This window comes from Pinus tabuliformis, chromosome 9 (assembly GCF_031772625.1).
Source record: "Pinus tabuliformis cultivar Carrire ecotype Pingquan chromosome 9, CPIR1, whole genome shotgun sequence".
Taxonomy (NCBI): Eukaryota; Viridiplantae; Streptophyta; class Pinopsida; order Pinales; family Pinaceae; genus Pinus; species Pinus tabuliformis.
This window is the reverse complement of record NC_142307.1, coordinates 478,791,721-478,806,570: the sequence shown is the minus strand read 5'-3', so window position 1 is coordinate 478,806,570 and position 14,850 is coordinate 478,791,721. Positions and strand designations below refer to the sequence as shown.

At 35.9% G+C, this 14,850-nt stretch overlaps 2 pseudogenes; both read left to right on the top strand.

Annotated features, from left to right (window-relative positions):
• Positions 1 to 881: 881 nt before the first annotated feature.
• On the top strand, positions 882 to 12,911 carry LOC149149299 (replication factor C subunit 3 pseudogene; annotated as a pseudogene).
• A 287-nt stretch (positions 12,912 to 13,198) lies between these two features.
• LOC149149298 (replication factor C subunit 3 pseudogene) lies at positions 13,199 to 13,973 on the top strand (annotated as a pseudogene).
• The last annotated feature ends 877 nt before the right edge of the window (positions 13,974 to 14,850 follow it).

Sequence of the window (14,850 nt, the reverse complement as noted above, 5' to 3'; positions counted from 1 at the left end):
ACCACGAAGGAGATGTACTACTATTTTGTTCACCACTTCTGTCTAACCATCAGTTTGTGAATAGAATGTTGCGCTCTTTTTCAACTTGGTGTCCATGAGCCCCCATAAGCTTGACCAAAATTTCCGGACAAATCAAGAATCTCGATCATAAATAATTTATTTAGGCAACCCAAAATGTACCCATACATTTTGAAAGAACATTTTTGCAGTTTGTTCAGTTGTAACTTGCTTCTTACAAGGCATCAAAATACACATATTGATGAAAAAATCCACAACAACATAAAGATAATCATGATTTTTCTTAGACATAGGCAACCCTCCTACAAAGTCCATGTTGAGCTGCCTTTTTGCCCAGATTTTTACAATTTTTATCAAATAATTCTATGCTTGTGACTAGTGTTTTTAATCATTATTATCTTATTAAGCTGATAGTTAGAGGCATTTAGAGACAATATTTATTAAATTAATAAATTCTTCTTGAAGAATGTTTTGTGTGTAAATTTCATTAATAATATGTCTTCTTGGTGGCAGATGAATAAGTCTAGCACCAGCAATGCAGAAATGCTTCTTAAAATGCATTTGAGTACAAAATGAGATTACTGTAGGTGAAAATATGAATTTTGTGATCAAATGGTGAAGAATATTGAAATTCTGACACGTGGGTTTTGTTCAGAGCACCCTCATTCAGATAACCCAGAAACGGTTTGGCAAAATTCGACATTATGAGGAAGCTATGGTCATGGGAATATTCCAACACAGGTTAAGTACAGAATCAGGTCAAAATCCGGATTTGACTGTTTCGGCCACGGTTTTGATAAGCCTCTTATGCTCAAAAGAAGGAAATGGTTCCTCCCTCCATGCCATGTCGTCGTAGAAGCCAAATGGTTTCTGAGCATGACTACCCTCATCTACTATTCTATGGATCATCTGGTGCCAGAAAAGAAACTTTAATCATGGCTTTGCTTAAGGAGATATTTGGTCTAGGGGGTAAGAAGGTGAAGGTAGAAAATAAGCCATCGAAGATTGAGGCTGGTAAAAAGACCATTGATGTGGAATTTAACAACAATATCAAGTAATCATCACGTGGAATTGAATCCTAGTAATGCAGGTTTCCAAGATAAATATGTTGTTTAAGAGATTATCAAAGAAATGGCTAAGAGTAGGCCCATTGATATAAATGGGAATAAATGCTTCAAAGTGCTTATTCTCAATAAAGTGTAAGCTTAATAACATTTTATAATGCACAACAAATACTTAAAAGAATCGAAAAACTTTAATACCCAATAAATCATACTCCGGCCATTGATGCTACTCACACTCTCATACCAGACTTTCTGCTACGCTTGAGGCAGTTTGTTCCCTTTTGTCTGCAAAGACGAAGTATTCCTCTGCAAAACACCACTTTTTGGGCTTGCTCCATTTATTGCAATTACTTCCCAAATCATCCACTTGCAGGAATACAATAGCCACAAGGTTTGAAAATTGAACTTTGGGTTGTTACAAAACGGAAGGCAAAACCATTGTCTGGTCAAAAGCCGAGACAAGCCGACGGCAAAAGGGGAATCAATGGGTTTAAATTCCCAAGCTTTATATGCATTCCATCGATGGATTTCATGACAGAATACCTCAACCTCTACGTGCAAAAAGAATCCCCTTTGGGGAACTCAGTGAACCTCTAGGCACTGCTCTTCGCGACTCTCTTCAACAGACAACGAGCCCACACTTCTACTAAACAATGAATTCAGGATATCGAAATCCCACATTGAAGATTCTGTAGACACTAAAGCTATCTCTCGACCTCCTGAGGATGAAATTCTGGTATTTGTAATCTTCCAAGCTCTGCACACTCTGATTTGATGGTGTAACGCTGAAGGGGATTGAGTGAGTGAGCTTGGGGACCAAATAGAAGTATTTATAGCCAAGCTTCCATCAAGATTTTGTTGGCTATGTGTCAAGTGTTCCACAGAACATGGTAGAGAACTGCGGAGGGAGTAATGGACCACTCCAGGAGCTCCCAACAAGAAATTAATTAACTGTAGTTGGTTTCCGTAATTGAAGGAAACGGTGGCAGATGGTGCTCGTAATAAATTGGTGACCAATGGTTTCCATAATAATCGGTGGCCGTAAGGGAGCTAACATTCTCCCATTTGGTCCATACTTCCAAACTTAATGTCTCATCTTAAAACCCATTGATAATCTGTATTAAGTAATAGATACATGAATCATGGCGATAAGTCCTCTAATGATGAGTATTATCTTCCATGTATTACTATGTATTTATTTCTATTATAATTTATGTGGCAACAATTTCTTAATGAATAAACCTTATGTTTATTCTTGGTCCTACACAGATGAATTCTCTCAAATCAAATTAAGGTGCACATAAATATGAGGAAAACATCACAATAATTAAGAATTTCATTAAAATAACATTGTCCATACAATGAGAAACTACATAATGGAACCAAGTCCCATATTCATTACATGATCCTTGAATTTAAATGGTGGCATGCCCTTAGTCAAAGGATCAGCGATCATCAACTCAGTGTTGACGTGCTCAATGACCACTTTCTTTTCTTTAACACGTTCCCTTATAGCTAAATACTTAATGTCGATGTGTTTATTTTGACTCCCACTTTTGTTGTTTTCAGCCATAAAAACAGCAGCTGAATTATCGCACTATATTCTCAATGGCTTAGAGATAGAATCCATAATTCTAAGCCCAGAAATGAAACTCTTAAGCCATACACCATGTAAAGTAGCCTCAAAATAGGAGACGAACTCGGCTTCCATAGTGGAAGTGGCAATCAAGGTTTGCTTGGCACTCCTCCATGATACAGCTCCACCGACCATCATAAAAATGTATCCTGATGTTGATTTGCATGAATCAACACATCCAGCAAAGTCAGAATCTGAGTAGCCAATTACTTCCAAATTGTTTGTCCGTCTATACATAAGCATGTAGTTTTTGGTTCCTTGAAGGTACCTCATTACTTTCTTTGCATCTCTCCAGTGTTCTAAATTTGGATCACTCCGATATCGTCCCAACATTCCAACAACAAATGCAATGTCAAGTCTTGTGCAAACCTCAGCATACATTAGGCTTCCGACAACAGAAGCATATGGAATGTTCTTCATTTTTTCCCTTTCAAATTTTTTCTTTGAGCATTGGTTCAAATTGAACCTATCACCCTTCAAAATGGGAGCTACACTTGGTGAACAATCCTTCATCCGAAATCTCTCTAAAAATTTATTAATATAGGTTTCCTGAGACAGACCCAAGATGCCTCGAAATCTATCTCTATGGATCTTAATGCCAATGACATAAGATGCCTCACCCATATCCTTCATATCGAAATTTTTAGAGAGGAATTGTTTCACCTCATGCAGCAAACCCTTATCTTTGGTTGCTCGCAAAATGTCATCAACATATAAAACAAGAAAACAGATTTTACTCCCACTGACTTTCAGGTATATACATTGATCCATAATGTTTTCTACAAAACCAAATGAAGAAATTACATTATGGACTTTCAAATACCATTGGCGGGATGCTTGTTTTAAACCATATAATGATTTCTTGAGCTTGCAAACCAATTGCTCACCATCACTAGAGGGGAATCCTTCAAGTTGTTTCATGTAAACCTCCTCCTCTAGATCTCCATTGAGAAATGTTGTTTTCACATCCATTTGTTGCAACTCCAAGTCAAAATGGGCTACTAATGCCATAATAACACGCAAGGAATCTTTCTTAGATACAGGAGAAAAAGTCTCCATGTAGTCGATTCCTTCTTTCTAAGTGAATCCCTTAGCAACAAGTCTTGCCTTGTATCTTTCAATGTTGCCCAATGAGTCTTTCTTTGTCTTAAAGACCCATTTACTTCCAATGGATTTTGCACCATTATGCAACTCAACAAGATCCCAAACTTCGTTAGTCTTTATAGAATTCATCTCTTCCTTCATGGCATCGTACCATAATTCTGATTCTTTGCAACTCATGGCTTGTGAAAAAGGACTCGGGATCATTTTCGGCTCCAATGGTGTAGTTAGATTCTTGTAGATACACAACATAATCATCAGGAATTGTTGATTTCTTTGGTCTAATAGATCTTCTTAATGTTGTACCATCATTTTCCTGAGAAGTATGTGGTTCAACTCGTTGTTCAAAAGTTCTTGGCAACTCTTGAACTACCTGATCTATGGAATGTCGTCAGCAGCTTGTGGAACTTCAACAATTGGTTGTTCAACACCAATTTGTACTTGAGGGGTGTTGTGAACAATAACCAATCTATCACTTGAGGTGGAAGGTTGACATTCTGAATGATCCTTCTCAGAAACTATGTTCCTGGTTTGATTGCTCCCACTGATCAAGTCATTTTCAAGAAACTTTGCATTTCTTGATTCCACAATCCTAGTGCTGTGAGATGGACAATAAAATCGGTAACCTTTAGAACTTTTAGCATATCCAATGAAATACCCACTAATGGTCCTTGGGTCCAGCTTCTTCTCTTGTGGATTATATCCTCTCACTTCAGACGGGCATCCCCAAACGCGCATAGGTCGCAAACTCGGTTTCCAACCTTTCCATAATTCAAATGGTGTTTTAGGAACAACCTTGGTTGGAACTTGGTTTAATATATGCACTGTCGTCTTAAGTGCTTCATTCCACAAGGATTTAGGAAGATTGGAGCTGCTAAGCATACTCCACACCATGTCAAATAATGTTCAGTTTCTTCTTTCTGCTACACCATTCTGGTCGGGTGAACCAGGCATGGTGTATTGGGCAACAATCCCATGCTCTTGAAGAAATTTTGCAAATGGCCCAAGTGCTTGTCCATCTTCTGTGTATCTACCATAACATTCTCCACCTCTATCTGATCTCACGATCTTAATTTGCTTGCCACATTGTTTCTCTACTTCAGCCTTAAAGATTTTAAAGGCATCTAATGCTTCGTTCTTTTTATGAAGCATGTAGAGATACATATATTGTGAGTAATCATCTATAAAAGAGATGAAGTATCTTTGACTATGTGAGTCCATGTCTGGACTACATATATCAGTATGTATGATCTCTAACATGTTCGAACTCCTATTGGCACCTTTCTTTGACTTGTTGGTCTGCTTTCCATTTATGCAGTCCACACAAGTCTCAAAATCAGCAAAATCCAGAGTATTAAGTACCCCTTCATTTACTAATCTTTTAATTCTTTCTATAGAGATATGACCTAATCTTCGGTGCCATAATTTAGAGGAATCTTCATTAATAACACATCTTTTAGTGCCAGTGTGAACATGCATTAAATCATAAGTGACATTGTTTTGTAAATTAATGCAGTAAAGACCATTAGACAAAAATACCATTCCCAACACAATCAGATTTATAAAATAAATTGAAGGATGTTTCTGAAAAGTTGAAGGAATATCCAAAAGGTACAAGCCTTGAAACTGAAATCAAGTTTGTAGAAAAACTTGGAACATAAAAGGTTTTTTCTAATTCTAAAACAAAGCCACTACTTAAAGTTAAATAGCATGTTCCTATAGCTTCCACATGCAAGCCCATCTTGTTTCCTGATAAGATGCTTTGCTCACTTCCCACTGGCTTCCTTAGGTTTTGCAAACCCTGCAAGGAATTCGAAATGTGAATTGTTGATCCAAAATCAATCCACCAGGCGTCAATATTGACATTAACCATACTAGATTCATAACAAACAAACAAGATTGGATTACCTTTGTCCGCAAGCCATTTCTGAAATCTGGCGCATTCCTTCTTCATGTGTCCCTTCTTTCTACAGAAGAAACACTTGGAATCCTTCTTGATGTCATCTTGGGGAGGTACTTTACCTTTCCCTTTCCGATTGGCTTGAGATTTGCCCTTTCCACGCATTGCCAGCATTGCACTTTCTCCTAGTTCCATCAACAGTCTCCCTTCCTCTTGAACACACATGGTCATAAGTTCATTAATTGACCATTTATCCTTATGTGTGTTGTATGAGATTTTGAAGGGTCTGTATTGGTGCGGAAGGGTGTTCAGGATGTAGTGCACCAGGAAGGACTCTGAAATTTCAACCTCGAGTTTCTTCAATTGATCCACAGTGTCCCTCATTTGCATGATGTGCTCGCATACACCTTTCACACTGGTGAGCCTTAGGGATGAGAACTTCATGATTAGGGTGCTTGCTAGTGCCTTGTTTGAAGTGATGAATTGATCATCAATGGCTTTCAGCAAGTCTCGGACCTTTTCATGCTGATCAACGGAACCACGAATACCAGCTGAAATTTTAGTTTTAATGAACACCATGCTTAGGCGATTATATCTCTCCCATCGTTCATGAAGCGTGATGTCTGTTGTAGTGCTGGTATTAGTGAGTGCCGGTGGTTCATCTTTCCTAATAGCATAGTCTATGTCCATCCACCCCAAATGAAGGAGAACCCTCTCCTTCCAAACCTTATAGGTATCTCCCTTAAGTTCAGGGATATCACAACGAATTTCAGAGAAATTTGCAGGTTGTACAACTGCATAAAATTAAATATCACATGCTTATGTTAAAATTGAGGCCTAAAAAAAAATCATGCTTTACCAATGTAAACCATGCTTAAAACTGAATCTAATGACATAAAAATTGCTTGTGTGCTAAATTTTTAATTCAAGCAGATTCAATTATTATTTATGATAGAATTTATCAAATTATTCACTTAATTCATAATTCTGAAGGGTATATTATGATTATAATTCGATATAAATTCTATCTTAGATTTGAACTTTATGATAAAACTATTAATTCATAATTCCTGTGGGTAATTTATGATTATTTTATCTTATTTAATTATATAAATATAATAAAAATTCCTGTGGGATAAAATTTATTATATTTAGTATAATTAATTACAATTAATGTCTAAATATTCTTTATGTGATCCTAATCAATCATAATATATAATATTATTTAATTAGAGATGTTGTGGCTATTCTCTAATCAATTAAAAATTATATGGATCACTAGACATTGTTTCTTTTATGCATAAAAATTAACATGATATGAGAATAAGTGCATAAATAACTATAATATTCATGCATAATCATTCAACGATGGGTCTCATATACTCATCCAAAATAGCATGTATTAATCAAAGCAGAAATAATCAATTCATGCAAATTAAATATGAGCATAATTAATAAATTTTCACAACAATTATCCAAATTACATATAATTAAACCAAATAAATATTATAATAAAATTCTCAAAAATATGGCATTGAGCCAAACCAAGCATGTCTATAAACACCAAGGCAGAGATAAAATTGGTCTGATACCAAATGTAAGCTTAATAATGATTCTATAATGCGGAACAAATACTTAAAAGAATCGAAAAACTTTAATACCCAATAAATCATACCTCTGGCCATTGATGCTACTCACACTCCGATACCAGACTTTCTGCTACGCTTGAGGCAGTCCCTTCCCTTTTGTCTGCAAAGACGAAGTATTCCTCTACAAAATGAGGCTTTTTGGGCCTACTCCAGTTATTGCAGTTACTTCCCAAATCATCCACTTGCAGGAATACAATAGCCGCGAGGTTTGAAAACTGAACTCTGGGTTGTTGCAAAACGGAAGGCGAAACCATTGTCTAGTCAAAAGCCGAGACAAGCCGACGGCAAAAGGGGAATCAATGGGTTTAAATGCCCAAGCTTTATACACATGCCATGGATGGATTTCATGATAGAATATCTCAACCTCTACGTGCAAAAAGAATCCCCTTTGGGGAACTCAGTGAACCTCTACGCACTGCTCTTCACGACTCTCTTCAACAGTCAACGAGCCCACACTTCTGCTAAACAACGAATACGCTCAGGATATCGAAATCCCACGTTGAAGATTCTGCAGACACTAAAGCTATCTCTCGACCTCCTGAGGATGAAATTCTGGAATTTGTAATCTTCCAAGCTCTGCACACTCTGATTTGATGGTGTAACGCTGAAGGGGATTGAGTGAGTGAGCTTGGGGACCAAACAGAAGTATTTATAGCCAAGCTTTCATCAAGATTCTGTTGGCTATGTGTCAAGTGTTCCACAGAACATGGTAGAGAACTGCAGAGGGAGTAATGGACCACTCCAGGAGCTCCCAACAAGAAATTAATTAACTGTACTTGGTTTCCGTAATTGAAGGAAATGGTGGCAGATGGTGCTCGTAATAAATCGGCGGTCGATGGTTTCCATAATAATCAGCGGCCGTAAGGGAGCTAACATAAAGTTGAAAAGATTTCTAAAGAGGCTCAGCACTCTCTCTAACGCACAATGAAAGTCTACAGTGGAGCATCCGAATAGTTTTATGTTGTGATAGTGTGTCGAAAGTATTTGAAGCAGTGAGATCCCGTTGCCTAAATATTCGCGTCAATTCACCTTCAAAGGAGAAAATAGTTGAAGTATTTTCTAAGAAATAAGGACTACAACTTCCTTTGGGATTCACAGGTCGTATAGATCAACAATCTAACAGAGTCTCAAGGAGAGCAATTCTTTGCCTTGAGGCTTGCAAGGTGCAATATTGGAACTTCATTTGGCTTCTTTTATGTTTTGGATCACCATGGAAAAAGACAAGGGAAGGCATATCTCTTTAATACTGTGGTGAATATGTCTGCTGGAATGTTGAGGAAAGTAGTTGCGAAAAATATAGCAGACCACCGAAGCTCAGCCAGTTGTGCATCAATGTGCCTCTACCAGCAATACACAAGGGTCAATTATTTCTAGAAGCCAATCACCAACTCGAACCCAATTGGAAACAAATCCTCTTGTTTTGATTGTAATTAATTTATATTAACAACGATCCTAAATTTATATGCCATATAACAATTGATCCGGTTAATTAGAGGCAACATTGCTGCTATATAATAGAGATTGTTGTTCACGCATAGAAGAGGCGGAGGACGGGATCGCACAGGAAATCAAACATGTACATTGTATTATCTGTAGAGTCTGGATTTCAATTGCGCCATGTGAGGAATTTGAGACCAGTGGAATGATCCCTAGAGGAGACCACTGGAGCCCAACACTGTATGATTTAGTATTCGCCTAATTTGATTTCAGTAGCAATATGATTTTGTACTTAATTTATATTTCCTTGTTCTTTTGAATTTCTGAAGATGGTATTTTGATTTAGTTTTTACAAGAAGATCGAGCTGGGTGGTTGGGCCCATCAGCCAGATCGTTGCCAAAATACTTAGGATTTATTCATTTCACTGCATTTTATTTCCTGTTGGTGTGATTTATTTTACTGCATTTGATTTCATACGTGAGTGATTTTTATTCTGATTCCATAATTTCGTTTTTTAGATCTCCTTTGTGTTTTGATATTTAATTATGCAGGTTTGATTCATGAATTCAGTGATGTCACTATTCTAGAATTTATTTCTGAGTATATTTAGTTAGCCATCACTTATTTTATTTGTGTTTATCATTTCCATTATTTGTTGCGTTCAATTCATTATCTAATGAAATAGATTTTCAATTGCAGGGATTTATAATGGAGATAATAATCATGATATGATCGTTGGAAACTCTAATTTAATTAATTAATATTATTTTGGCATTCATAAGAATTTTTAATTCTAGGATTTTAAATATTCATAATTATAATTTAATGCCAGAATTAGCATGAGGAGACTTTCAATTCAAGTTCATGAATTGTCCAGAGAAACTCTTTAAAGATATCTCTGATCAACAAACTTAAATTTCTTAAATTGAGCACTACAATTCCTTTCCAGTAGCAAGAAGCATTTAATGATTTTTCTTAAGTATAGATTTTAAAATAGTTTGAAATTGAATATGTTTCATGCTTTCATATTTGTAGCGTAATAGAAGCTTTGCATTCTTTATTTGTTGTAGTGTGTTTACTTTGGAATGCCTTTTCTTGAATGATTTCCTTTTCAAATTGCTTTTAGGATTTTGATCCCTGAGGTCATATTCTGGCATATATTGTGCTACGTCTCTAAGTCTTACGACCCCAGATTGACAATTTAAATGTGGGTGTAAATCTAGCATTTATACCTCCCAACATTTTGGTGTCGTTGCCGGGGAGACGTTGTAGGATAAGGCCTCATGATTTGGAATTATTAGATTAATGAGTCTCCCCTTGATTGTTGAAGCATACTGGACGGTATTGCCAGAAAGCTCACAGGCCGGGATTTCTTTACTGAAAATGAGTGATTTTCTTTGCTGCAAGTGTGGTTGTTTTCTTTACTACAATTGAGATTTGTTGATTTTTTTTCATTTTACCATCGCAGGGAAACTAAAGGGAAGAGATGACAGTAAGACGTGGGTTAAGAGCCATGCATCCTCTTTTGTTTGGGTCACTCTAAATTTTGGTTTCCCGAATAAATGAATATTTCAAGTTTGGTTCTAATCATATTTTCCAGCTAGCAAAAAATGTCAAGTGTGGTGCTATTCCAAGAATTATCTCAAATTCTAGCAAAAGCTGGGGTCTCTGCTTCACAAAAAGATAACATTTTGGCATCAATCAGAGAAAGGTCTATTCCTCTAGAAGAGAAGATTCATGAAGATCCAAAAGATCTTCCTAAGGAGATCGAGAAGTTGTGAATCATACATGATGAGGAGAAGCCATTAGAAGTAGAACATCTATCTGATTTGGCCTGCATTTTATAGGATAGACAAGGGAATGTGGAGGATTTTCACGATGCGTTGGATGTTTCCCATGAATCAAGTAACCAAGAGTATATGGATCCCATATAATCCTGGTTCCAAATGACTATCAGTATCCACTCCTCTGTTATCATTCGACAATTTGTAGCATCACATCAGTTAGTGCAGCTTGTACCTCATGTTCTGGTATTTTCTCGTCTATACTTTTCGAGTTTGAACATGAGTATAATTGTCCTTTTGTTGCACACGTGGATGCATTGGAAGTACTCATATAATTAAAAAGGATTCTTCTTCTATTTAGGGTAGAATAGGGTAGGAGAATACATTAATGCCATGTATAAAATATGTTACAATAATACTATTAGGGTTTTGATTTTTAAAACATTGCCGCTGAAACTACTTTTGATCCATATTAGTTGTTAACACACACATCTGTGACAAATCTTGTTTAGTATGATTCACTCTAATACCTCATGATTTTGCAAAGTAACCATGATTAATCACTCTAATGAGTTGTCGTCTGAGATATATATTTTCAGTTTCCCTTAGAAGGTACTATTAGAGAGACGCCTATGGTAGACCACTCTTGTAAAAGATCATAATAAGTTGTTCATGAGAACACTAGCATTATTAACTCAAAGAATATTTCAGTCATTATCTGGGACATTTTTAATAAGTCTTTCGGGTAGAGGAACTAGCCAGTAATGATTAGTCATTAAAAACTTTTCACACCATCCTGTACTCTTAAGGAGTAGATCTGTTTCCCCACTTATTTAGTAACCTTTAAAGGTTAATAATAATTAGAGTTTATAAAAGATTTAGGGAAGGATATGAGGTCTTGTGATGAACCGACCTACCACGATCATAAGACCTAACATACATGACATTACTGTTGCTGATCACCAAGCCAGAGTAATGGCTTTCAACCGAAAAGCTGGAAGACAGGAGGTCTCATCACGAGTCGGCCTATTCATCCATGTTACTTTTTGTGAGTGGCATTGCCATCAATTGGTTACCAAGCTAGGACAATGGCCTTCATCGAAAAGTCAAATAATCTAACTCTAAATCTATATCTAGTAAGTGGGACACAGACATTTCATTGAGTTAAAAGACATCCCTACCAAGGTTATGGACACTGCGGCAGCAAGGCTATGTCTGTGGTATTAAAGTTGATCCTATACTATGATTTGCTTGGTTATCCTTCTCTTTCCCTGCAACGCGTCATTTTAATTCTTGGAAAATGGTTTTAAGACGATTTGAACATGATGCTTTGAGTTCTATCTTTCAAAAATCAAGAATCTTTAAAGAAGTGGTACCCTTAGTGAAGGTAATTCTTTGTACTATATTAAGAAGAAAATTTATTTTGAATCCGGATGAAAATGAAATTTAAGTGTTCAATAAAGAGATTGTTGATTTTTCCAGGAAAGTGTCATATTGCTTCCCCTTTTTTGGTATCATAATTTTAATTCTTATGGTATTTGAAGTGATGAAATACTCAATTATGTTTACTCACGGAGTGTTGATTGGCAGCAATGTGTATTGATTGTAGTTACCTATAAATACATGATACATGATTTAGGTACAAGATTGTTATAATAGGTGCAGAAATATGGTGATAGTCTTCTTGAAAATTGCACCTTTTTCAACAAAATTTGATTTTTATCATAAGATTCTGGATAGAAACAAAACTAGGAGTTCATTTGGGACAAGATAACAGGCATGTGCAATATTTTTTCTCCATAATGTCTGCTTTTTGTACCTGATCGTGTTACATTCCTACAATCGATACTTTCATTAGAACTATAACATGGTTTCAGCTGGTATTGTATTAGTTATGTTGTAGGCTAATGAATGCTTTAAAATACTAGTCATCTTCATACTTGCTGACATTTATCAGAAGCATAGTTTCATCTTCAAGAATTTACCCTACATTATTTCATAGTTTTATAGTCTAAAGGTTTGGCTTGCACGAGGACGTGCAAGAATATCAATGTGGGGGGATGTTGAGCTGCCTTTTTGCCCAAATTTTGACAATTTTTATCAAATAATTATATGCTTGTGACTAGTGTTTTTAATCATTATTATCTTATTAAGTTGATAGTCAGAGGCATTTAGAGACAATATCTATTAAATTAATAAATTCTTATTAAAGAATGTTTTGTGTGAATTTCATTAATAATATGTTTTCTTGGTGGCAGATGAATACGTTTAGCACCAGCAATGGAGAAATGCTTCTTAAAATGCATTTGAGTATGGAATGAGATTACTATAGGTGAAAATATGAATTTTTTTATCAAATGGTGAAGAATCTTGAAATTATGACACACAATTTTTGTTCAGAGCACCCTCATTCACATAACCCAGAAACGGTTTGGCAAAATTTGACATTATGAGGAAGATATGGTCATGGGAATATTCCAACACAGGTTAAGTACAAAATCGGGTCAAAATCCCGATTTCATTGTTTCAGTCACAGTTTTGATAAGCCTCTTATGCTCAAAATAAGGAAACCATTCCTCCCTCTATTCCATGTCGTCGTAGAAGCCAAATGGTTTCTAAGCAGGACTACCCTCATCTACTATTCTATGGACCATCTGGTGCCGGAAAGGAAACCTTAATCATGGCTTTGCTTAAGGAGATATTTGGTCCCGGGGCTAAGAAGGTGAAGGTAGAAAATAAGCCATCAAAGATTGAGGCTGGTACAAAGACCATTGATGTGGAAGTTAACAACAATATCAAGTAATCATCACGTGGAATTGAATCCTAGTAATGCAGGTTTCCAAGATAAATATGTTGTTTAAGGGATTATCAAAGAAATGGCTAAGAGTAGGCCCATTGATGTAAATCAGAATAAATGCTTCAAAGTGCTTGTTCTCAATAAAGTTGACAAGCTTTATAAAGAGCGTCAGCACTCTCTCCGACGCACAATGAAAGTCTACAATGGAGCATGCTGAATAGTTTTATGCTATGATAGTGTGTCGAAAGGACATGAAGAAATGAGATCTCGTTCCGTGAATATTCGCGTCAATTCACCTTCAAAGGAGAAAATAGTTGAAGTATTTGAATATATTTCTAAAAAACAAGGACTACAACTTCCTTTATGATTCACAGGTTGTATAGATCAACAATCTAACAAAGACTCAAGGAGAGCAATTCTTTGCCTTGAGGCTTGCAAAGTGCAATATTGGAACTTCATTTGGCTTCTTTTATGTTTTGGATCACCATGGAAAAAACAAGGGAAAGCATATATCTTTAATACTGTGGTGAATGTATCTGCTGGACTGTTGAGGAAAGCAATTGCGACAAATATAGTAGACCATTGAAGCTCAGCCAGCTGTGTATCGATGTGCCTCTACAAACAATACATAAGGGTAAATTATTTCTAGAAGCCAATCACCAGCCTGAACCCAATTGGAAACAAATACTCTTGTTTTTATTTTAATTAATTTATATTAACAACAATCCTAAATTTATCTGCCATATAACAATCGATCTGGTTAATTGGAGGCAACAATGTTGCTATATAATAGAGAGTTTTGTTCATGCATAGAAGAGGTGGAGGACGTGATCTCACAGGATTGCATACGAAATCAAACCTATACATTGTATTATTTGCAGAGTCTGGATTTCAATTGCGTCATGTGAGGAATCTGAGCCTAGTGGAATGATCCCTGGAGGAGACCACTGGAGCCCAGCACTGTATGATTTAGCATTTTCCTAATTTGATTTTAGTAGAAATATGATTTTGTACTTAATTTATATTTCCTTGTTCTTTTGAATTCCTGAAGATGGTATTTTTATTTAGTTTTTACAGGAAGATTGAGTTGGGTGGCTGGGCCCATCAGCCAGCTCATTGCCAAATTACTTAGGATTTATTCATTTCAATGCATTTTATTTCTTGTTGGTGTGATTTATTTTACTTCATTTGATTTCATGCATGAGTGATTTAAATTTTGATTCCACAATTTCGTTTTTTAGATCTCCTTTATGTTTTGATATTTAATTATGTAGGTTTGATTTATGAATTCAGTGATGTCATTATTCTAGAATTTATTTCTGAGTATATTTAGTTAGCAAGCATTTCTTTTATTTGTGTTTCTCATTTCCACTATTTGTTGTGTTCAATTCATTATCTAATGAAATAGATTTTCAATTGCAGGGATTTATAATGGAGATAATAATTATGATATGATCATTGGA